The following is a 26,065-nucleotide window of genomic DNA, read 5'->3' as shown; positions in this document are numbered from 1 at the left end:
TATAAGTACGCTAGAGTTATTTGAACTAGATAGGTGAATTCTTCCAGATTGGTCAGATAAACCTGAAAAAACTCCCTTTCTCCTGACTTCTCTCTCTGGCTCTGTCTCTCCTGGCTCATTACACCAGCTTTGGTGTCTGGCTTCGTGTGCAGTACTCGTGGTTAATGTCTTGTCTAGTATTTTTGGTACACAAGCTTGCTCTTTAGCAATCTGTTGTGTTGAACCTTGGTCATCTTCTTTCGTGGCTTTAGATATTGGTCATACCTTGGTAGGGCTGTCATTTTCAAGTGATTCATCCCAAGGACACCATGACTTGAATATGATGCTCTTAGAACAGGAAAGTTCCCATGTGTGTGTGGACATCCCCCTCACCAGTCCTGCTGGCAGCTGAGGTACACCAGAGTGAAAGCCTTCCCTGCGGGCCCACACAGGGGTTTTCACTTACTGAGAGTGATGGTCAGAAGCCTGAATCTTGGGTCTGTAAGTGCCTGCAAAGTGCTGGGTTCACTGTGGACATGAAGGGGCTCAGCGAGGGGTTCAGGTGTGGGCTATGAATTCCTGACTGCCCCCCACTGCAATGGCCATGATTATTTTACAGCATATTTGTATTTTTGTTTGCTTGAAATGCATTTTAATTTTGTTTATGCTATAGGGACTTTACAAACCGATGTAGCTGGTTGAAAGTATACTCAGTTCCTCCTGAGAGTCTTAGCACTACTAAAGTTTTCTTTGTTTATAAATAGTGAGGAACAATCAAGTTTGATAATTTCAAAATTTAATAGGAAATGAGGAAGAAAAAAAAAAAGGGAGAGGGCACATGGCAGTAAACTTAACTGTGCTTTTGTATTTGAATGGATTTGAATTGTTTGGCGTATATTGCCAACATCTCTCTTGAGAATTCAGTAGCGAATCAGTTCTGAAGAGATTTGACTTGCTTTCTTGTCTCTGTTCTAGAACTTATCTCAACCTTAGACAGATCCTGGTTTCTTCATATCCACATTGCTTTCCCGTGGAAAGAATAATTATGTATTTCTGAGAAACTTTTTTTCCCCCTCCTTAAGTACTAAATTTCTGAGAGGCAGACTTTCTCACTGTACACTTACTGCTGTGTGCTCTCTGAATTCTGCCTTGAATTAAATTTTGAAAATTGCAATTGCAGACTTCAGGCAAAAGCTTTCAGATTTTCATTTCCAGAAAAGCAATGCTTTTGGAAAAGAGGAAAATGAACAATTTTTTTTTTTTACAAGAGGGAAAAAAAAGAAAGTGTAAGTGTAGCTTCATCCTAATCACTAACATTTCCACAGTGGATTTTTTCCATCATTGTTATTGGAGGGACCCAACTGTCAAGCCTTTCTTTCATCCCCCAGCTCCTCCAGTGCATTTCTTGCTGCTGTTTGTATTGCCAGTAAGGAGAAAGGTATTTTGAATCAATGGGAGCTGAGGTTGCAACGAAGGAAAGATGTTCAGCTGAAATGATGTAGTAAGATAGTACTTCAGAGTTGTTTATCCTGTGGCTTAAATGAAGTTTTGCTGTTGATAGAGTGTTCATCATCAATATTTCTTGAAGAGAAATTGCTTGGGTAGCAAATTGAGGCTGACTTCTGCTTTGGCTTCATGCAATGCTCCCATCAAACGTGGAAGGAAGTAATCAGATTCCTGAAGGTCAGAGATGACATGTTTTCTCTGTTGGTGCCCAGGTGGCTTGGACTTGCTTACAATGGTCTGTTACTGTGTGAGGAGAATTATTCTCCTGGAAAACAAATCCCTAGTGAAAGAGGAGGATACGAGCAGATTAATACTTCCTAATATAGTGTATAGTGAGAAATTTTAAATGTACTTCAATTTCATTGAGAGGAGGGGAGGATTAATGCATCCCTCTAATATGTTCATAAACAATTATCTGCATAGTTCTCTGTTACAAGACGTTAAACGTTAAATGACACCAATCAAATTTGGGTTTATTTTAACGTGTAAGAAGGAAACTTGATAATTAAAAATGTGCCTCTGTAGTTTTGTTGTCATTTTGGAGTGCTTCTTTTTAAACAGCATTCTTCTCACAATTCTGGAATATATGAAGAACAATGTATTTTTTTTATTTAGAGATGCGAAGACTTTCACTGGCAAACACAACACAACAAAATCAAAACCCAACAAACTGAGCAGAATAACTTAGTGGTATTAGACTTGAGTAAGATAGCTATAATCGATCTAAAATTGATGTTAATCAAACCTGAACCTTTCCAGGTTTTTATTTACACTATTCTTTCTTAGTACCATCTGTTTAAGATGGAGCTAGTAATGAAAAAGCCAAAGCTCTGCAAGAATGTGACTGCATTTCATTATTTAGCATTTAGATGAGCATGGCAATGTATTTGAGGCAGCCTATTCTCAGAAATGGATATATTGAAGAACCAAAAGATCACTTTAGCTGTCAGTTTTCAAGTCTTTTAAGCAAAGCCTTGCTACCACATCTGCCAAATCGTACAAAGGCTTGATTTGGTTGAGATGCAGTACTAGTACAGGAGAACTGTCTGTCCAAAGCAGAATTGAAGGTGATAAGATTAAGTCAATAGCTACCCTGTTTCCAGGGCAATCAAGTCAGTAATTAGAAGTTCAGTAATCTCTGTTCTTTTACATAGCTCCTCTGTGTTATAATTAATTTGGTATTCAGCTTGCCAATTTGTGGACTGTGTTTAGATTATCACTCAGATGTGTGCCAGCTGGATTTCATTGCACCTGAAGGCCTTTAATTTGAGGATTATTTGGAACCTTGATCATAATGCACTGACCTTCTGTTATCTCTGGTCTTCAGAAAGTGTTTTTTTTAATAGTGTAGTTGCAGCAAGGAGCATAGGAAGCAGCCATCCACGATATTTCTGTAAGCTTTACTAATGAGTTAGCACCTACCCTCCAATTATATTTTACTAATCTAGAAACTTGCAGCTGTTTGGGCTCCTGTGTGCTTTTGTAGAAATCTGATATTTCTGTTCTGTATCTAAATGAAGAAATGTGGAATAGTTTTGAGTTAGAAGAGCTTTAGTGAGATTGGTGTTGCCTAACTGATTAAACCAGTCTGAATCTTCAATGTAACAGGCTTCAGAAATCAGGCAGGCTGGGAATTGACTGAGGATGTGCTCTGAAGCAATGTATGAGCAGACAACAGAAATATTTTTAGAAAATAAACTGAGTTGCTTAATGGTTTTGGATCCTTATCCTTGCTCTAAAGGCTTGATTATAGCCCCCATTTTGTTGAATGGGTTTAAGATTAAAAACTTGTTCAAATTCTTTAGATAGCTCCATAAGTAAATGCACACTTCTAATAAGGTATGCATCAAACTCCATTGTGAATACATTTATCAAATGATAGGTATTAGAAATACTACTTAAAATACTGTCACCTTATAAACTTAATTTCACATTATATTACATCAAATTTGTATCAAAATATCAAAACAATTTAACACACATAACATGACTCTGGAAGAAATGGAAACTAGAGAGACTGGACTTAATTCAGCTTAGTTATACCTCTTTAAATTCTACCTCTATTTGTTTACCAGTATATATAAAATTCAGATTACCAGCTGTTGATGCTATGTTACTGTTTTCTGTTCAGTGCAACATGATAGAAACTGCAGAATAAAAAATCAGTGTTGTATGGGATTATTGGCAAGAAATGCATTTATAAGAGCTTACATTACTGTCCTTCCTTGTGCCTTTACGAGGCTGTCTTGAACTAGTTTTGAACCATAGCACCTGGGACTGGCCCTGTAACTAGTGTGGCTGTACTATTTACTGCTGCTTTTTGAGATGTCATTCGTGGAATTAATTTGCAACTGGCAGGTATTAGGTTTCTGTTCAGAATCAACCCAAAATGCTATTCACATCCAGAATTTTCTTGTGCTTCTGATACTGAAGAGGATGGAAGCAAGGAGGGGTAGCCTGGGAGAAATACAGAGATGTTGCTCAGTCAGGCAGAGAATAGGTTAGGAAAACTAAAGGCCTAGTTGAATTAAATATGACCAGGGATGTCAGAGATGCAACAAGAAAAGCTTCATTGATACAAGGGTGCTACAAGGAAGATGGAGGGAAAATGTGAGCCTTCTCTAGAAGGAAGCAAGAAACTTTATTACCTGGCATATGGAGAAGATTGAGGCATTCAGCAACATTTTTGCCTCAGGTTTCACCAGCAAGTGCTCCATTCGTGGTGCCCACATCACAGAAGACAAAGGCAGGGACTGAGCATAAAGGGCTGCCTGCTGTGGGAGAGGATCAGGGCTGACACCATCTAAGGAACCTGAACGCATGCATGTCCATAGAACCTGATGAGATGCCTCTGTAGAACCTGAAGGAATGGATGGATGAAATTGCTAAGCTACAATCTGTCATATTTGAGAAATCATGGCAGTCTGGTAAAGTTCCTGCTAACTGGAAAAGGGGGAATATAACCCCAAGTTTTTATAAGAGGATATAAGGAATATCCAGGGAACTGTAAGCCAGTCAGTCTCACTAGTTGCTAGACTACATCACGGAGCATATTCTCATGGAAGCTTTGCTAAGGCATGTAGAACATAATAAAGCCACGCTGGTGGTCATTCAGCTTGTTAAGGACAAATAATGCCTGACAACTTTGGCCGCCTTTGACGGGGTTACAGTGATGGTAGATAAGAGCAATTCGCATAATCTACCTGGGTGCTCAGAAGTTGTGGATACCCCAACCCTGGCAGCGTTCAAGGCTAGCCTGGATGGGGCCCTGGGCAGCCTGATCTTCAATGAACTTCAATGTTGAGAACAAACTTGACCTGAAAGTATTTTCTCTTCGGTATCTACCTTGAGTTTGAGGCATTCCCCAAAGTTGAAAGTGAGAAGTTTTCACAAGAGAATCATTTTTATGCAATAAAAATAAATACAACAGTCTTTGGGGAACACACTGCTTCTATTTTAACACTATTCCAGTTACAAAGCTAAGCTTTGAAGAGGCTTTGTGTGTTCAGTGCAAGATGAACGTTCAGAGTTTAATTTGGAGGTTTCTGTCAATGGGCTCTCTGGCCAAGACTCTTAAAACACCATTCCAAACCAAAAACACAAGATGATTTCTGAATCAATTTCACTTCTGTCACCTATTTCCTTTCAGATGTTGGATTGCTCCAAACTTTCCTTTAGAAAGTTGGCAAAAAAAGTTCTGATGGACTCACCAAGAAAATACCTTATGTGATGAGAAAGCCCTTGTGTGAAATGTGTATGAAGTTGAAATTTCTCTGAGATTGCTTCTGTGTAGCTGTTTACCCTCCTTAGAACGTTAGTGTTACTCATAAAGACTGCTGACAGTACTGGACCGGTCCCTTGGCTCCTACCAGGAGCTGTGATGGACAGGTTCCAGTTCTGCTTATGACTTGATTTGTAAGTAGCACTGAAACTGGTAGTAGTCATTTCTAGTTAAGCCAAAACGTTCTGATTCTAAAGATCTAAAGAAATTGGCTTTAATGAAACCATTTCCTCCTTTTTCCTTAAGGTATAAAGTTTGGGGAAAAAGTCCAAAGTGTTTTATTTGGAAAATAAAAGTCTTAAACTACTGAACTGTATTTTTCCTCCAGCTGTCTGTGTTTAGTCCAAATACATGAATAATTTATGTCTCAAGTTATGGATTTCTATAAAGGAGGGGGGAAAAAAAGGAGTAATAAGGAGGAATCTTTGCAATCTCTGCTTCTCTTGTTTTCCTTTGAGCATAGGAGAGGAAATCTGGGCAGAGTGAGATGCATTTATTTTAGTTCTTCCAGCACAGCCTGCCTCTTGACACTCTCAGACTGCACACAGAAATGCCCTCTGCAACTTAATGCGGAATTCAGTGATAATCTTGCAGGGTTTCCCTGCTACCTAAATCTCGCTTGAAAGAGTTATGCCTTAGAAATGTCAGGAATGAATTTCTGTGGCAGCTCGGTTGCTGTATGCGAGGGCTGAGAATGAAGCAGGCCCGGGCCTCTGCTCCCTGTGGTGAAGCTCAGCATCTCATGCAGCTCAGCGCTGAGGCACGGTTTATTTGCTCAGAGAGAGGATCCTTTGGCAACTCTGAAATAACTCCTAGCTATGAAACTTGATAGCATCCTTTCAGGCTGCTCAAAAGTAATCCAAGGCGCCTCCAGGCATGCAAGAAGGGAGGATGGTTGTTCAATACTTCACTGTGGAGAAGCCTTTCTAAATAAATATTCCCTTTTTGTATCTGCAATACCTCTGTGTTAAAGGTAGTCAACAGTTAAATGCTTTTGACTGTATCTTTTCTGCTCCTCTTACCTGACTTGAGAACTGGCATGTCTGAGTCCTTTTTAGAAGTCAGTGATCGTCCCCTGTACTCAGCTCCGGTGAGGCCGCACCTTGTTCAGTTCAGGTTTGGGCCACTCGCTATGAGAGAGACTTTGAGGCCCTGTAGTGTGTTCAGAGAGAGGCAATGAAGCTGTGATGGGTCTGGAACACAAGTCTGATAGGGGAGCATCTGAGACGACTGGGTTTGTTCAGTCTGGAGAAGAGGAGGCTCAGGGGAACTCTACAACTGCGTAAAAGGTGGTTGTGGTAAGGTGGGTTTCAGCCTCTTCTTCAGTATGACTGGTGGTGGAATGAGAAGAAATGATCTCATATTGCTTCAGGGGAGGTTCAGCTTGGATATTAGGAAAAAATTCTTTTTTGCAAAGCAGTGATCAGGCTCTGGAATGGGCTGCCCAGGGAGGGGGTGGAGTGACTGTCTCTGGAGGTGTACAAGAAACAGTTTGTTAGATGTGGTACTGAGGGGCATGGTTTAATGGGGGAATGCTGTTGGTGGATGGATGGTTGGACTGAATGATCTCAGAAGTCTTTTCCAAACTTAGTGGTTCTATGATTGTACAAATGAGATTTCTATTGCAGGAATCTCTCCAGCAAAAAGTTCCTTTAAAGAGAGTAATTGCTTTTCAACAAGAGAGGTGAGGCATATGTGAGGTAGGGAAAGGGAGGTGATAACTGTGATCACTAACAAGAAGTAGCTTCGTGATTTGGGTAACATAACGCAGGTTTGAAGTGTTTCAGTGCACATCCAAATGAGCATTGTCCTCTGTCTAGGGAGGTGCCTCAGAACTTTGTACCGTTGACTTTCCATCGGGAAGAGTTCAAACTTCTGGCACCATATGGAGAAAAATTTGTCAGCATTAAGCATTTGGACCAGTTAAGTCCCATGGAGCATCTTTGAGATATAGGATTGTGTGTCATTAATGTAAAACAGTGAAGAATTTAATAGTGTCTGTCTGGCGTATCAAGCCAGAGGGTAGGAGAGTTGTCTGATTTATTGCTTAACTCCAATACTATTTTCTGTATCTTCAATTTAAGGCTGATTACCTTCACTGTGAAAAATGTGTATTTTATATAAGAAACATTTGCTTTATAGCACTGAGAATTGATTCTTTCAAATAGACAGATCTTGGAAGCTTCCTGTAGGGTTCTTATGCTTTCTTGACCCACACCCTGTTGGTTTTTATTTGCGATTCTTTGGAAGCTTATTCTCTTGGGGGAGAGCTCCTTCTGCTTTGAGGATGTCAAGTTCCAGGCATCAGAACTTCTCAAAAATAAAATTTGTTTTCTCATTCAAAACAGCCCTTTGGGGCTGGGGCCCACTGTTTTTAAAGGGATATTGCCAATTAAAATTGGCTACCAAGGGTAGATAGATCAGCAGACCTCTAAATTCTTAGGGAAGTATTTCTTAAGAAAATAAATATCCCCTTTGCAGTATTTAAAACCTAAACATCTTAGCATCAAAAAATCTTGTGGTGAGTTCAATAAAACGGCCCTATTTCCCTCTCCTTCTCTAGTACCCTATGTTCTGAGGTGCCAGCAAGTGGCTATATGCAAAGGTTTGCTTAATCTAGCTTTTGCTTCATTTCCAATTTTCAGTCCAAAAATTAAATGAGCCATTAAAGGAAACCACGCTAATGAGATGTGCTACAAAGCAAAACATGCCTAGGGCAAAAAGCAGGATTCTAATTTGTTCAATTTAAATCTCTAACATCTGGCTGAGATGGATGATGTCACTAAACACATTTAGAACATCAAAAATAGACTTCTGTAATTGGTGCCTCCTCTGTTTGCCTTTCTCCGTGTGCCTTTTTTTCCTTTTTCTTTTTTCTTTCTTTTTTTTTTTTTTTTTCTCCCATGAAGTAATATAGGAGAAGAGTGAAAGGTTAAAGACTCCAAGTTGGATGTGGACCATTGGGCCTGGTCACCAACTTCTTGTCTGCATGGCCTATGCCGTGGATGAGCCAGAGCAAACTCCAGCTGCTCTTAGCAGTGGGTTGCGTGGCTGTTAAGGATGGGTTGGAGCATCGTTCAGCACAGCAGTCTCAAGGTGAGGAGACTTCAAGTAGCTGCAAGTCAGAGCAGATTTGTGCAGTTACTGTGTTCAGAGGTCAGGTTGGATTCCTCATTGCCTTGGGACTGGGAGGTAGTTATAGCAGCAGGGGCTAGCTCTTGAAGGAAGAACTTCAGAGCATGGCTACACTCAAATCCTGCTGCTTATCTGGCTTTGTGATGAAAACAGCTGGCTTGAAGCCACAACTCAGTAAAATATGCCTGATAACACTTGGCAAAGTGGATCTGTATGGGTACAGCCGGTCTTCTTGCACAGGACAGTTTTTCCTTTCCTCTTTTACTGCCTAAACCTAAAGACTGTTCCTGTATTTTCGTTTTTGTCACAAAGAGGAAAACGTGTTACTCCTCTGATGCAATGGTATCGTTCCACATTATATGAGTATATGCTTTTGTGATCTATTGATATCCAACTATAGAATTGCCCAGATGAGAAAAGCCAGTTGCATAATAATCTTTGCAAAAAGGCAAAAATGCTATCTGATTGTCCTTGTAATCAGAAATATTGTCAGTAAGGCTATTCTTGACTGACTTAAGTCAGGATGTTGCCAGACTAGAGCAACAGAGCTCTGAACTGCTCCACTCCAAATCGATGCAGGTGGCTTATGGGAGCAGCCTGCTGGATGAGTCTTAATTGTATGCACATTGGGTGCTTACAGTTAAAAATAACCTGCTGAAGGCAGACTGGAGTGTGAGAATCATTGTGTAGCTACCTTTTATTATGACTTTCCTTGTGAAGAATGCTAAGCTTTGTTTTGTTGCAACACTTTCTCTTCTCTGACTGAGGTTGTGCTGGCTTATTCTGAGAAAGACCTCCATCAGTAGTGGGTGTGTGCAGGACTGGATCTGTAGTTGATGTTAAGTAGTCTGACTGCATTGGCTTAAATCTTTGGGGGTTATTTCTTCTGTAGGGAGCATACGTGAGTGGAACAAGGCAATTATTCTGTCTCACGGAAATGCAGATTGTTTGTCTTACTGAGCTTTAGATTTTAAAGGATCCTTTAAAAAAAAAAAAGTGTAGCCAACTCTTCAGACTGTTTTAAAACTAGATGGTTGTCAGATTTGGCAACTTCTGTTCTGCACATCTTTCATACTTTGTCCTTTGAACTCATTACTGCACTGGCCTCGCTCTCTGCTTTGGATGTATTTTAAATCCTGTCTATGCCATCAAGTTTTTGTGCATTTGCCAAATTTAGCAAATGGCATTCCTCCATTTCACTTTGCGTGGAGATTCTTTTATATTATTTTCAGTGAAAAGTAGGGCTGCATATAGAAACTTCCCTTTGGTGGATAAGACTTGCTGATGGGCAGGCTGAGGGTAGCTAGGAAACAAAACATAATTTGTTCCTGGCTGTGCAGAACTGGGGCACAGACCTGAATAGCCTGCACTGTGTGAAACACTGCTTTCACAGGTTGCCTCTAATTCAGGGGCACTGTGCCAAGCACAGTGTTCCACCTTTGCTGATGCGTGCCTAAGTTCCAAGTAATGTAATTTCTCAGCTTTACTTCTTTGTTTCAGCAAAGAACAAGAATTCTGAGCATCTTTCTGGCCCTTACTGTTCAAGGTAGAATGATACTGGAAACTTCTGGAATCAACTGAATGACAGGTTAGCTTTAGTTTGCGGCTGGGAAGCAGTAATGGTAAGATCTGTGTTCAAGGAGCAGTGGGGGGCCCTGCCACATCTTTTTCATTAGAGTATCTAATCCATCTCTCTTAGGAGGTTCACAGAAGACATAATCAGATTGTCTAGTCTGGTCCCCTTGGTGTCACAGGTCACTGAATTTCGTGCACATTGCTTTGTACTGAGTTTTATCCTGACATTCTCAAGCATTGACAGCTTCCAAGGGTCACAGAGCTGTGGCAGTGGAGCCAAGACCATGGAAAACTTTCCTCTTGAGTGGTTCTGGCTTTTGCATTGCCTTAATTCATGTATAAAATTTGACCCCAGTTTCATTGCAGTATTTAAGCGTGCAACTCCATCAATCCCAATAGTAGCTATTCTTCTAAATATGTCCTGACATCCAGGTTTTAGTGTATGCGGCTGGAATTTTAGCTTACAGAGTGTGACAATTGCATGGATGTTTTTTGCAATTGCAGTACATCGTGGTGAAGTGAGCTGTAAAATGAGCCCGAAGATGCAAATCGTAATCTGAAGAGAGGTGCAAGCAATCTCTTGTTCTCATTCTAAACAGGCTTTTCTCCTACCAAAGCATTTAGAAATGTGTCCAGTACTTAAGTCTGTTCTTGTACAGTTAACATCTTTGCAGGAAAAATAATCTGAAATGTATTTTCAACAGCAGGAAGGAGGAGGGGAACTGAAACTAATAGTGTTAAAAGAGCTGGATCTACTGGCAATGGATTTTTAATGTGAGAAGGCAACTTGGCAGTTCTTTGTGGTTTTCACTTGTTTGAAAGAATAGTGCTGCAAAATAGGAAGAACCCACACCTTTTAGAAGCATAGAAGGGATGATGTTTTGGGCTATGTTCCTGTACTGCAGATCTAGCTAATGAAATGTGATGGGGAAGCTGAGAAGTTCAGTGCTATAGAAACTGTCAGATGTTGTAAAAGTACATAACATCACTGGATCGTGAGTTACAGTAGACAATTTCAGGTTGTGAATACTTTGTTCTATCAAGTAAGGGGATAATATAAACTCTTTGACCACTGCAGGATCTTTCCTCGAAGAGAATCATCCTCACAAACAACAATCTTTGGTAGAACAGAGTGCTATTTTCCTCAAAGATGCTTCAGTGTGGATTTTTCAGATTCATTGTCCTGGTGGTCTGAGCCTAAGCAACTTATTTTTACACTGGAACAACTGGATGAAAGCCTGAAAGTGAACGCAGTTTGAGGTGATTTGGACTGATTTTGTTAGATTGCCCTACTGGTTCTGACCAAGGATCCATCCAATCCAGAGTTCTGTTTCTCTGTTGAACCCATGTAAAATTTTTGCATCCATGTCTATTTGCAAGGAGTTCCATGGATCAACTGCATGTTTGAATATTCACCTTGTTTTGGTATTTTAAACTGAATCCCAATCGCTTGGTTTCCTCAGCTCTTGGACCGCGAAACTTTGTTTGATGGCCCTCATCTTCTGCATAGGGAGAGAGAGTGAGCAATTGATCTCTGCTCTCTGGACCATTTCCTTTTCTACTTGGCAATTCATTTGTTTTGTATTTGTACATGTTCCTATGCAGACAGGGAGCAAATGCAGCACATGATTCTGTTTTAAGATGTATAAAGCACTCTGCTTTCCTGTTGGCAACCTGATTTAAATCTGCTTCTTGTCACCCTGCCACCAGCCATCCAAGAACTTGTGTTATCATTTGGGTGGCCTTTGGTTCTTCAGAGTACTCAGAGATGGCTGAGGTACTGTTGCTATTGCCAGCAAGTGATATATATTTTGATAGAGGTGCTGGATATTTTCTTTTAGAATGTGATATGCCTGGAAAAGTCAGATTGCTGGATCAAAATTCGCTGGCTTTCAGGTAGTTCTGCAAAAGTATCAAATAACTTTATCAGGCATTGACTTTTTTCATTAGTTGACTTACTGTTGCTAAGAAGAGGACAAGAACTCATTGCAAGTGCACGTGTGAAGCCCTGGGTCAGTGCAGCATGCACACTTGCAGCCTGGGCTGTGTTTGAGCTGCACAGTTAAGATCCATCAGAGATACGCGTGCTGCAGAGCTCCTGTCTGACAGACCTGGAGCTTTGGTGATCCTTCTGCTGCAACTCACCAGAAATCAAGCTTCTCATCAGGCAAAAGTGCTAAAGATAGCAAACTCCACACTCTGAGTCAGTGAACAGAAGACAGGATTTGTGAAACTCAACCATATGGCAGAAAGCTAGCTGAAGTGCATTGGTCCCGGCTTTCAGATTGCAAATGAGGGAAAGCTTCTTGCCAGCTGGGTGTGGAAAAATGTGAAGTCACATACCCTGTAGGTAACTCAGCTCAGGGAGATGTGAAAACTTAGTTACTGTACTGTACAAATAACAGCAGCTTTAAGTCTTAAATTATATCACATTAGTTTTTATTGCTCTTAATCAGAGTCAATTCCTCTGTTCAACTGTTTGTTTATTCTTCAGTATTAATATTTTGTATGAGTTTGAAGTTCAGTTGATTCTTGTACCATTTATTTGAAGTAATAAGAAACCTTAAGATGTCACGAGGCAATAACAACTAGAGGAAAGTTAGTTTTGGCAGGTATGATACTTGCAAAATAGGAAGTGAGAGGGGACAAAAGCATTCTTAGTCTAATATTCAATTTTGTCTTGCTCAGAAAAAAGTGATGTGAAGTTATAACTCATGTGCATTTAGATTAGCTAAAGTATATTTATTCGGTAAGAGAATAACAGGAATATGGGATATCCGAGATCAACCAAGTCTCCTCCCACTGATTATTTTTTTTCCATTCAAAGACAGAGATCATTTATTTGCTCTTTCGGACTTTATTAGCACTGGATCTCCACCAGGCTTCTGTATGTTTATGCAGCATTTCATTGGGCTTAACTGAAAGTTGGTGTATTTCCAGTTGTGAAAACAAAAGGTTCTAAGGACATCTAATCCCCAGTTGGGAACTAAGTTTGATAGGCTGTGTTTACTCTTCTGCTGAATCCTGTGATGATATTGACAACTCAATGGAAAAATAATACAATAAGGCTCTACTTAAGCAAGACTTAAAAGTACATGAGTTGCTCTGAAAACAATGCCTCCTGTTTATTTCCATGGAAACTACACCACCTACAAAGAGCACAACGACTCTTGTTGATAGAGACTATTCTCATCTACAAAACACTATTTTTCAAAGTAGTTACCACCATTGTCTATGCATTTTTGTCGGTGATGAATAAAAGCTGCATGCCGTGCTCCTAAACATCCATAGGAGTGGAGGTGACTGCTGTCACCACTGCTGAAAACGCACCACCCACCCCTCACTCTGTTCCCATCCTCTGTTTGGTCTCCATCGATGTTCAGCAGGTGTTGATGAATGTCAGTGGGAGCAGTTTTTCCCCATGGAGGATTTCAGTGACACACCTCTGCTCCATACACATTTTGTCAGGCACCATTCTGTCAGATTGTGCCTCTGCTGCCACATGGCACCAAAATGTAATGGGATATTGGTGGGAAGGTTCAACTTCTGCTGCCATCCCACCAACATCCATCTCTGATGTTGTGGGCCAGCATCATAAGTAGGAGGCATTACTTTTGGGACAGCCTGTGTACTTGCTGTGCTGGAAAAATCAATGCAAGAGCTATTGTGGGGATATGTCCCACAAATCCACGTTATTTAGCAGGCTTGAAATTCACACCCAAATTTGCTAGTGAAGATCCATTTACCATTGACGCGTTTCTGCAGCCTAATGAGAGCATGCAGTATTGGCTGCTTTCTACTGACTGATAGGCAAGTGATGGGAACACGTCATAATTTGCCTTTATCTACCTGTAAGAGACAATTTTATGATGTGAAGGTAATTTTACATCCAGAATAGACAGTGTCTGTATGTTTGTGCAGTGTGTATCTGCGGAGGTGTAGGAACGCAGATGGCAGTGCTCTGTGAGCATTGCTGATGAGTCTCTGGAGGAGAACTGGGGGCAGTGTCCAACCTACTGAGTAACGTGCTGAGTCTCACAGGGAGCATCATTTGTCGTGAGTGCTGGGAGTGCACTCAGCACTGCCACGTTTGCAGCCATTTTATAGCTTTTCATAGGTACAGAAAATCAGTAACAGTGCAGAGGAGCAGCCCTGTTCTCTAGGACTCTCTGGAAGTATTCATTCCTAGGGGCTTACCCGGGGAGATGTCTCCCCAGACACAGTGCTTCAGTTTTCCCTGACAGATAATCTGAAATAGTGCAGAACCTGATAGGGATCTTTTGAACAAAATGCTTGTTATGAAGAATAGAAGCTTCCCTTTGCCACTGAGTACCGTCAGCAGGGTTGTGTTCAACTAAATCACATTCACACGAATTTTAGCTAGACTGAGGCTTCTTACTGTTACATACTGCCTCCAAAAAACAGCAGTCAAAAAGCACTGGTGAGCACAAGGATACCAAACTCTTCCTCTCTGAGCTGTGCTGGTGTTCCTGCCTGCAGAAGGAAGGCATATTTTCTCATAATGCAACATTCCTCACCTCAATCCTTCAGCAAAACAACTGGAATCTCTTGAGTGAATGCATGGCCGGTTGCTACTTCTGAGTCATAACTGCCCCTATTTTTCTTGTACTGGGGCATATTGAGCTGTTTCACTACTCATTTTTTGAAACAGACTTCTCTTGTTCGGTATTTCCAGTCAAGTGCACGTGTTCAGAGTTTTGTTCCTGAAGTTGCACAAGGTGGCACAGGAAGGCATGTCATCAGAACGCAGAGCTGCTCAATTATGCACATTTATTTCTGGCAGAATGTTGTGTCTCATAGTTGCGGTGGACCTGTTGATTTCTTGAGCTGAAATAAATCAACTCTCTGCACTTTAACTATATTTAAATGTATTCAGATGTTATTTTGATTCCCACGACTTAATTTAATGATCAGTTGCAACATGGAGCTTTTTCCATTTATCCAAATCTGGTTGTGTTTCCTTTGGATGATTAGGTAATGGTTTTTCAAAATCTGGCTGCTAGAGTAAGTGCTCTTCTGTACAGAATCTAAAATACTGCTCTTTTTTTGGTTGTTTTCAACATACAGCAAATGGAAGACCTCAAATATGTGCAGTCTACGTTTCCTACTAATGCCATTCATGTTTCATTTGTTATTTGAAATCATAATTTATGTGATGATTAGCATAATTCTTCCTGATGTGGAAGAATTTATTTCCCCCTGTGAACCCAGCTTTAAGATTTTCCTAAATGTTTCTTTTGGACAAGCTGCAGGTCGCTGCTGCAGTAAATAACAGTTCCTGGTCTGGGAGCATGCACCTTGTGTTGCTCATCCTGCAAACAGGTTGTTGGTGCCCATGTTGCTGCCTGTGCCTTCTGAATGTTGGGATGGTGAAAGATCTCTGATTATTTGAGATTAGAATTCCTGTTCTGGTCTTGTTTTAGCTGAGAGATGGCAATGAGGGGCTGCCAGGGTGGGTGGGTTTTCAAAGCAAACAGGGAGCAGTGAAAGGAAAGTCTGTGTCACTTTTCCAAGGCAGGGTGTTTGTTATCTTGTTAGGTGCAAATTCCAGAAGTAAAAGCAAAAGGTATGGCTTGCTGTTAGTCTTGCATGAAACAAATTTTTTGATGAGCTTTTGCAGATTTCAGGTGATAATTATTTTTCAGCAGCAGCATCTTGTTTGCTTCTTGAAACCCTTGTTTCACACTGTGACCTGGCTACCCACTTAACATCTGCTAAACCTTATGCTGCTTACTAAAAAAAAAAACACAAATGAATCTGCTGTTCTATGGAGGCAGCATTTTGGGTATATACTCAGTGTTGATAACTCAAGTGATGGTCACCAGTTCCTTTTCTGTAGTGCTCTTATCTCACCAAACCAGCACCAGCTGGGTGCAATGCACAAGGCTGTGTCCTGAGGGCAGCGTTTTAGGTTTGACCTTATTGAAGCAGGAGATCTACATCAGCCCATGGTCCCAACCTAACAGATACAGCCGTGCTCCTGAAGGAGTTTGAAGGGGGTTTTACCCGTGCTTACTAAACACAGCTAAGTGTTGGACAAAAATTTAAATATCAGATTGAATGTTGGCGCTGTAGGCATTGCTAACATGGCATAACTCTTATTTTTCCTCTAAAAAGAAGCAAGCTGTATGCTAAGCTATGAATCAGGAAATCAGAAATGAGCAGTACCTGCAAATTTAAATTTTGGTATGTAGCACTGCATCACTGGTGTCATGGTTTCTAACATCTGTCTTCAGAGTTTGGAGCCTTGGTCATAAATCTCTCCTTGACAATTCCCTAGTCCTGTGGTGAGTCTCTTTTTCTTGTGTTTTAGCTGTGATTTCTGCCTTCTTGTACAGTCTAGTCCAATTGATTAAAGAAGCAAATCCTACAGAGATTAGGTGAAAAGCTTATCTTCCTCTAAGGAATTGATCACCATATGACTCACCCTGCTCCTTATCTTCAGTCTGTAATTTTCCAGGGTCCTCTTTGTCCTCCATCAGATCACTGGGGGTAATAGTTAATGACAGGCATGATGTAAAACAGTACAGTTGGGTAGTAACTAGGATTTAATACCGTGTTTTATTTTGGGATTATAAAGGAATGTGTCAGAAGTTATTTTGTGAGAATTGTGAATATTATTGGCACAAAAACGTGCAGAAAGATCCCAAAACATTATAGTGCCACAAATGTTGGTTAAAGAATGGAGAAGCATCTTAGGGAAGACAAAAAGAAGTGAAATGAATTATCTTGAGTTTGCTATCTGCAGTACAAATGTAAAGTAACAGAAATTGTATTGTGGGAGAAAGATACTCTGAGTGCATAATAACTGCTGTGTCTGATATCTACCCCTTTTTTTTTTTTTTTTTTTTTGGTTGTGTGCTTTGGTAAAGTCATAAGCAGTTGAATTTCCAAATGAGACCATCGATTTTGTTCATTGGCATGCATGGTCTTAGAGGCCACAGTTCTGGAAACTTTGTGTCTGACATTTTAGAAGCCACTCGGTTGCAGTCATAGAATTCTTAAGGTTGAGAAAGGCCTCCAGGATCATCCAGTCCGACTGTCCCACTACCACCATTGCCCACTAAACCATGTCCCTTAATTCAACATCTACACATTTTTTTGAGCATCTTGAGACGGAGACTCCACCACCTTCCTTGGCAGCCTGTTCCAGTGCCTCACCACTCTTTCTGAAAGGAAATGTTTCCTGATGTTCAATTTGAACCCCCCTGGTGCATTCATTTTGCATGTGCTAATGGTCTTGTAGAATGAAGCATAAGTTCTTGCAAAGCTCTCATGCACAGTCAGGTGCTGAATTCAGAAGACTGATTTTGAAATACATTTTAAAAATCCTTTTGCTTCCCTATTACTCAGATGGGAAATGTTCACAGGAATAATGTAGGACTTAATTTATTAAAGGTTGTAAAGCAATCTCAGATCTTCAGGAAGTTGCTGTGTAAGTATGAAGGTGTAAGTATCTTACAAGATAATTTGGAGCTTCATCTTATGTTTGTTTGAAGTTGGAAGCAAATTTCCCAGTGATTTTGTTAGAATGGCATGAGGCTCCTGTGGCAAAAGTCTCAGATCTGTGGGGTGTATTTGAGACTATTTTTGGCCTTCTGTTTACATGAAGAGTGGAGTGAGTGCAGACATCTCACAAGTCAGAGGGGACAATTCTCTAGACGATATAGTTATAAAAAATCTTACCTCAATTCTTCTTCCTCTTCAGCTGATAATTAGACCTAAGGGGGAATCTGGATGTAATATCTGGAATCCGATATAATATCTTTTTTAAATTGTATTGGATATTGCTGAATCTACTTGAATTAGATTACAAGGTGAGTGCATTATTAAAGCTTATCTATATATTTGATTAAGCATGGCCATCTCAATTCTACAGGTAATATTGCAATGGCTATGTTAAAGCTGAATAATCTGTGCTGTAAAAAGCTACATGGTTCACCGAGTAGTAGTATCATGGAATCATTAAGGTTGGAAAAGACCTCCAAGATCATCTAGTCCAACCTCAAGCCATCCCCACCATGCCACTGCCCACGTCCCTCAGTGCCACATTTCCTCAGCTCAGGGACAGTGACCCAGCACCCCCTGGGCTATCTGTGCCAATGCATCACTGCTCTTTCTGAGGAAGAAAGTTTTCCTCATGTCCAGCCTGAACCTCCTCTAGCACAGCTTAAGGCCATTACCTCTTGTTCTAAATAACCTCTGATTAATAAACTTGGTTCCCCTGCAAACTGCAGGGCTTGCTGGCTTCTCTCTGTGGGTCACTGAAGGTCTCTAGGCTCTGATGTGCAGATCTCTTGTCCAGTGTCAGGCTGGTGGGAGAGGCCAGGCTTCTGGTGTGGCTCAGCTGCTCTGTAATGTTTGGAAAGTTTCTTCCCCTGTGCTTCCATGGGAAGGCCAAACCATGAGGCTGTGCTGAGCTCTTATGGGTTCAGTTTGATATCTTTGACTTGATGACTCTTCGTCTTGTCTTACAAGATTCTGAACTGGTACTTGGTTACTATTATGGATTAGATAGATGCACAATCTAGCTAAATGGAACATACACCTACCTCTTTTCCAGTCTGTTTAGGGAGAAGGATTTTGCTGCAATCTGTATTCCAGCGCAGGTCACCAATGCACATCTTCTTTGTCTGTATGAGAACTGGGAAGCCCTTTAGCAAGAAACATTAAGGAAGGAATTCCCACACATAGGCGCAGCATTAGACAGCAATTGGATCCAATTTAGTTTGACCTTTACTAACTTTATCTTGGATTCCTAGTAGGCTGTTATTTCTTTGTCAATTCGTTTTCCGTATAGCATAAAAGCTTTTATGTTTGGGACTTACAGCGTTCCCAATTTATTTCCTATTTACTATAGTACTTAGCAGCTTTCTTTCCTCTTTGCTGGACCTATCCTGTCTAACGGTCGGGAAGATGTATGTCTCTGGACTGGGTTTAGGAGAATCTTTGTGGATGAGTATTACTCTCTTGAGATTACAAGAGAAAAAAGAGAATTCTCTTGGGATTACAAAAATGCATCTCATTAGAAAAATACACTATGGCCAAAATAACAGATTTTTGAGAGCATGGCCCGCTGACTTCAATACAAATCCTATTGTATAATGGGACAGACATGGTGTTTTGATCACAAATTTTGAAATTAGGTTATTTTATCTGTGTAATGTGTATTGTACCAGAATGGTGGAGTCATTCATGTAATTGACAGTAATAAATCTGTCTATCTAGGGTGATTGTTGAAAATTACTGTAGCAGGATATGAAGTCTTGTGCCTTGGCACTGTATCTTCGAGAGCCAGTTTTCCTATCAGTGCAATCTTTGCTTCAACAGCCTACAAACTGAGCCTGAGAACCTGTTGTCACGAAGCATCTGCTTTACACCAGGGTGTTGGCTTTTCAGGGATCTTTCAAGCTGAGTTGCAAAGAGGTCAAGCGATGTGCCACATCCTACAAAATGCCATCTGAAATTAGGATCCAGTGTGCATCTGGCTCTGTTTGCTCAAGCCAGTAGATCACAGTGCTGCCCAGCCAGGGCAGGAGCACTACAGCTGTTGGAAATGCTTGGGAATTGACTTCTGGTTCTGAATTCCCATAGTTTGTTTTGAGAGGGCTGGGAAGATGTTTCTTGTTCTCAACAAACAGTCCTCATAAAACGCTAATTAAATGATAAGTATAATAGGAAGACTGTTAATTGCTTATTGCGTTTCTGATTATCTATGAATGGCTTTAATTACCAAGCAGTTGTTAGCGAAGCCTGTGAAGATGAGGGAAGGAGAGGCAGCAGTGATTGCAGTGGGGCTGCACGGGGCTGTCCCCAGCATAGGGTGCCCCAGAGCGCGGCTGTGGGCCTGCGTTGGTCTGGGAGCTGCTGGAAAGCTGCTTCAGGAGAAGGAAGATGCTGTCAGGGAGCAACTCACAGGCATGAATCCTGCAAGATTTGCAACAGGAAAGAGATGCCTTAGCCTTGCTGATACTTACCATTAAGGGTGAAGGGTAAGCAGGGTAAAATCTTGCCCTCCTCTGTTTTACCATGCCACTCTACCTGGAATATTGCCATTGCTTTTCTCTGGAAATTGGCCAACGAACCTTGTGAAGGTTTTATGGAAGCTTATTACTGCCTAATTCACCTTTAGAATGCAAGTGTGATTTTTCATTTGCTTTCCAGAAGTTTGTCCTTGCTTGCTTCATCCGATGGGCTAAAGTTCAGGCCAAATATTATAGCGTCTTAAACAGTTAAGCTTTCCTGATGTGTCATTAAATTGAGTTTTATATTTAATCCTTAAATAGATAGTAATTTTGCCTCATAGGGGAAAAAAAAAGAGTTACTTTGGGAATGTTATCTGTAGATACCATGCACAAATGCTGAAAAATCTTCCTTTATTTCCCATTTCTAATTTAGAAATGTTGTCCTTTATCAACATGTAATTGAATATGCTGTCAAAAGTGTCCAGACAGTGACTTAAATTCTGTGTGGTAATAAAAATACCAATTAAATGTCAAGGGATTAAAAAAAAATTAATCTTTTAAGCCATTTTTAATATTTGTGTTCCTTTTCATTCTTTCGTGTGAAATAGTATCAATATTTTAATCCCTTAGGAGAAACCCTTTTAACGTGCTCCAAGATTTAGCAAGTTGCTCTGTTACCCCCAAAGTAAATTGTTTTGCTATGCTACAACTGAACTTTAATTAACATTAGTGGGTTGGCATCCTTGGAAAAACTGATAATGGTCCGAATTCATGGCTGAGATGCTAGTAATGTCCTATGGAAAGCTGGAGCTGTAACAAATATTATGGCATCCAAAGACTGCCACAAAGTTGAAAATGAATTTCTCCTTTTATTTACAATATTTTTAGAATGCCTCTACACTTTAATACACGTTAAAAAAAAATAATCTCTAAGGTGCTTTTCCAATGAAATTAATTTTCAGACTCCATTGTTATAATCTGTTATTAAAACCTCTTTCTCCTATCTGAGGAATTGTATGGACCTATGAAAGTGTTGTGCCCAGAATATGAAACTTTCTGTTTGATCAGCAGTGTGAGATGCTTTACGTACCATTTTCTTTACATCAGTTAGCGGGAGGGGAAAGAACACTTCTTTGGGCTGTGGATTGCTGGAGAAGAGTTGTTACGCACTAAGTTGGCTCGAAAATAAAATTGCAACGTCAGTCAAGTTTGAATATGTCACTTCTCAAGTTGCCAGTACAGATGCATTGTGCCTGCAGGAGCAGGTCAAAGTGATGGACACTCGCCTTCCAACTTTTCTACGGCCTCACCTGCTGTTCACCTGAGGAGACCTCACATGGAATTTACCAACTGCTACGTGGGTTCACATAACGGCGTTTTCATACGAATGCTTCATTTGGTGTTGTTAGACTTGGCAGTGTCTGATTTGATTATTTCTTCATTTTCTCCATTTTACAGACAGGATCAGACCAAAGCCAAAACGCTCAAGCTTCCTTTAATTTTGGATGCCTGATGTAAAATTCCAGGCAGCGGTTGTACAAACCATGTAATTGCTCTTGGTTGTGAAGCACGATGGAAAAAAATGTGGAAGCAATTATCCAAGTTTAAAAAAGTGAGTTTATTCCAGCCCTAAACTCAAGTGGTCTGTGAGCTTCCAGCAAAACAGGAGGGAAGAAATCCTGTGGAACAGATGTTCAGTATGCTGTATGATCATCTTCAAGCATCTGAGGCCAAATCACTATTTAATAACAAAGCTAAAAAATATGAAAATCTAGGGCTTTATTAAACACTGTGAGTAGGAATTTGTTTTGTGACTGCTACATGAGACCATCATGCAGCCATAAGTTATTCCATTCCATAGAGCTCTTGTGCAAGATTTTGGAGTATGTGCTGTTCTGGATTATTTCAAGTGTTCAGATTTCAGAAAGCCTTAAGCTGCACGAACAGCAGGACAGAGTTTCCAATCTCAATAACATGAAATTAAAATTTTCATTTTTAACCAACTAACAACCAATTATCTCAAAGCTATCCTATTGCTAATTAGCTGCTTGTCTCTACTGGCCTATCTTCTATTGCGTGACTCTGAATAAGTGCCTCTGCTGGTACAGTATGTAGTCTTCTGAATACATCTCTTATTTTTTTCCAGCATAAACATTGAAATAATTCTCTTCTCTAGTTGCATGGTAAAAATAATAATTAAAAAAAACAATTCCTTTCAACCATTTCCAATTTCAGAGTCACCTATGTTACATTAACTCAAAAACATGTTGCTATAGATACCTAAGTGTTGAAAACTGGCTTGTTTTGCACCTGATGGAGATGCCTTGTGTTCCTTGTGTCCTCAAGTGTGCAGAGGTGATGTGTCAGCAAAACAAAGAACGCTGATTTTGGTTTAATTTTGACATTAGCAACGTCAACTGCATCACCTCTGAGTGTTTTCCATGGTGCTTCTATGTGATTTGTTCTACTTTATGGTTTGGGGCAGAGCAGTTCCGGGGTAACATTCTTACTATTCATCAGTGCGCTGCTGAACTCATCAGTTTGTCACTTTATTAAAAAAAAAAAAATCAGCATTCCCATTTCTTATGTTAATAACTAGTGCACCATCTCATCCCTCACTTCTCTACAGGAGTTGGAGTGTACTGAACTTGTAACTCATTTATCACCATGGTGTGATGGATTTACCCCATGTTCTCCTTTATGTCTGTGAAGAATTTCTTGCCTAACAGATAATACTGAAATTTTGAAAACGCTCAGATAATTCTGAAAAACTGCAAGACTTCTAGAATTTGGTAACCAACCAACATTTTCCAATGTGCTTGCAAATAATGGATAGTAATGACCTTGCTAAATGCAGCAGTGTGGACATGGTGTGTTTAATTGCAGAGCTGTCTGTGCATCGCTTGGATAAGTGATCACTTGAATAAGTGATGCACAGGCAGTTTTTATTCTTCGACTAAATTTAGGAGATATTAACCTTGATCCTGTTTGATAATAGCCAGATGGAATGGTATAGGTAGGGAGGAAGCTGCTGTGCATACTCCAAGTGCATGATCTAGTTTTATATGAAGATTTTTGGGGAAAGTGCTGCTTGTGCACAGGCATTTCATTCTGTAGTTGTGCTAGTGGATGAGTGGTTTTATTTCTCAAGCATGCTGCTCAGATTGGTTGCAATTTGCTGGCGTTTGGCCATATCTGGACCAGCAGAGCCTTTCATGGCTGCCCTACCTTCTGATGGTCACTGAGCTCGTTCACCATTTCAGGTATAATGCATCACTTTGGTGCTTAGCAGCAGCGAGCAGAGCTCCATTAGAACTGCCTGACTTGGCTTTCCCATGGAATCACAGTGCTGCTCCCTGCAGCACCTCCATTTGGCCCCGTTGCTGCACTAAGTATTATGGTCTGTGCTGCTGCGCTGTAACTCATCTGCACATAGCACTGCTGCCCTGATTTGAGTGCATGAGCTGAAATGAGCTGCAGAAGATGATGACCCCCTGCTGCATCGGGGCTGCTGCGAGACTTCTCAGTGAGGGTGCTGGCACAGGACCAGACCTCAGTGCTACAAAAGCAGCTGTGTGAGGCTTGGAAAGGGGATATGACAGGCTCCCTTTCACTCCCTTGCATAAAGCACTTTTTCCGTGTTTAGCAATAGCTTGTTATTTAAGGTCTGTTATTTCGGGAGTCTTAGGCAAGTCTTGTCTCTAGAAGAAAATGAGGGGTTTTAATTTATTTCTCAGAAGTGATTTATACTTCTGTTTGTTACTACAGGAGAAATGCTGCCCGGTATCACAGGATGGGTACAGCTGTTTCATGACATGGTTTAGGACGTGCCCAAGCTGTTTGTTTGTGCTCCAGCTGCAGCATTTCTGTGCTGGAGGAGAGAGCACTGAGCATTCTTTTTGGCACCAGTCCTTTACCTTACCAATGCTGCAGTAGCCAGAGGCTGAGTGCAGAGCTACTGCATGACTGCCCACTGAATGACTGCCTTCATCCACAGGCTTACTTACGGGCTGCCCCACACATCCCTCTGCCTGGCTGCCTCCTGCCTGGCATTTAGGTGTGAATGTTTGAAACAATCTCTTTAGTGGCTGCTTGGGGTGAAATGGAGCTATCTGTCAATTTGAAAAGGTCACTGCCTGTGTCAGAATGACAGTGATTCCAAATTATCCATTAATCTCCCAATTTAAAATTGTCATCCTTCTTATTACAGCCAGCCACATGGGCTAAAATTCTCTTACACCCATGACCAAGCAGCTTTTTTATTAGCTGGCAGATAAAATTGGCCGCGCACTCCGACATTAAATATTCATTGACTGCTCTCTGAAAAGAGATGACTGCTAACAGGTCGAGAATATATGAGAAAACAGCCAAAGAAATTACAATTGATTTTCTTGTCTTATCTGCTAACGTTTGGGCTATATGATTAGTGCAGCACACTTAGCATATTCTTATATTGGGTTGAGTCAAAGGGTAATAAATGCAAAAGCCTCCTTATCCGATCGAGCTTCTGCATTGCCTTTGTATTGTTGACCCACATGACGTGTGAAATGAAGGACAAATTAGCGTGTAGAAATTCCAATTTTCTACAGAAAACAAGTCTTAATAACTTCTGCATTGTTGAAGGAATGTCTCTGGATGAGGGAAGTCTTGGATGAGGCCTGGAAGGTGTTTGGTTTCCCTACGCAGTACAGAACTGTAGTGTGAGAGGCTGAGTGCCACCTCCTGCTCTGGTGGGGATGGAAGGACTTTGCTGCTGTCTCTCCAGCTCTATGCCTGTTCCCTGGTCCACACTGACTTCTGGGTCTGTTCAAAACCTTAATTGCAACTGGTGGGCTGTACTGGGCAGATGATGTGGAGGTGGGCAGCGCTGAGCCAGCAGCATTCCCTTTTGAGTTCCTCACTGTTCATGCACCAGTCGTGGCCGGGGAACCCAGCAGCTTTAGTAGAGGCTCTTTGGCTGAGATACCTGCACCCAAAGTACAGCACACCCGGGACATGATCACTGTTCTGCATCCACCCGCTCAGCCCTTCTCATTCTGATCCAGCAGCAGACTGGAGCAACAGGCAGAGCCGTAACCAGGCATGGGGAGGAAACAGCCCAGCCTTCTGGCGTGTGGGTTTGAAAAGTTCCTGAGTGCTTCTCTCAAACTATTTTTAAGCATTCTTTTAAAATAGGTATTAATAATTCTTTAGATTATGTATACTAATTTAACAAAACAAGATACATGCTGAATATTAATGGCTGTTCATAAGCTGCTGCATTCTAAAGAGGTTGCAATACAGATTCCCTGTGTCTGTGCTCTCAGGTTTTTCAGCAGTTTGAGAAGATATTGCATATACTTTCTGACTCTTGTGGGAGTGTAGCCATTTATAAGTTTGTGCTGTGGCCACTCCTGGGGCCAGCCCACGTGGACCTGGGTGCAGGTCCCTGGGGTGTGAATGGTGGAAGGGACCTTTAAAAGCCACGTAGTCCAGCTGCCCTGCAGTGCACAGGGACACCACAGCTGGATCAGGTTGCCCAGGGCCTGATCAGCCTGGCCTTGAAAGTCTCCATGGAGGGGGCATCCACCACATCTCTGGGCAACCTGTGCCAGTGCCTCACCAGCCTCAGTGTGAAAAACTTCTTCCTTATATCCAACCTAAATCTCCCCTCTTTGAGACTGAAATCATTCCTCAGGAATGAGATCTCATGTACTCAGGACATGAGATTTTCCAGTCCTCACGCTTGGTCCTTCAGTGCTGTATGCACAGTGTGATGTGGTGTCTGTTTGTACAGCAAAAGCTGTAAGGAAAGAAATTCAAAGTGCGTGAAAGGCCAGAAGATTTTGGGAGTTGGTACCGAGGCAAAAATGTAGGTTGCAAACGACAGCAGATTTACTAGTTCTGTGGCAGTTCTCATTTATAGAAAAGATTTCCATAAAGAATTGATTCAAATCTTTCAGTTCTCTAAGGTACTTGGAGAAAAAAAGGGTGCTCTTGGACAAACCCTTTTCTGCAGTTAGTCAGTGTCCTAACTGCCCCAGTTCTCAAACAGTGTGCTGCTGGACAGTGTGCATTTGTCTAATAATGTTCCTATTATTCACCTTCTCTAAGGCCGTGCTCA

The sequence above is a fragment of the Meleagris gallopavo genome, chromosome 11 (genome assembly GCF_905368555.1).
Source record: "Meleagris gallopavo chromosome 11, MGAL_WU_HG_1.1, whole genome shotgun sequence".
NCBI classification, from domain to species: domain Eukaryota; kingdom Metazoa; phylum Chordata; class Aves; order Galliformes; family Phasianidae; genus Meleagris; species Meleagris gallopavo.
Note: the sequence above shows the minus strand (reverse complement) of the source record.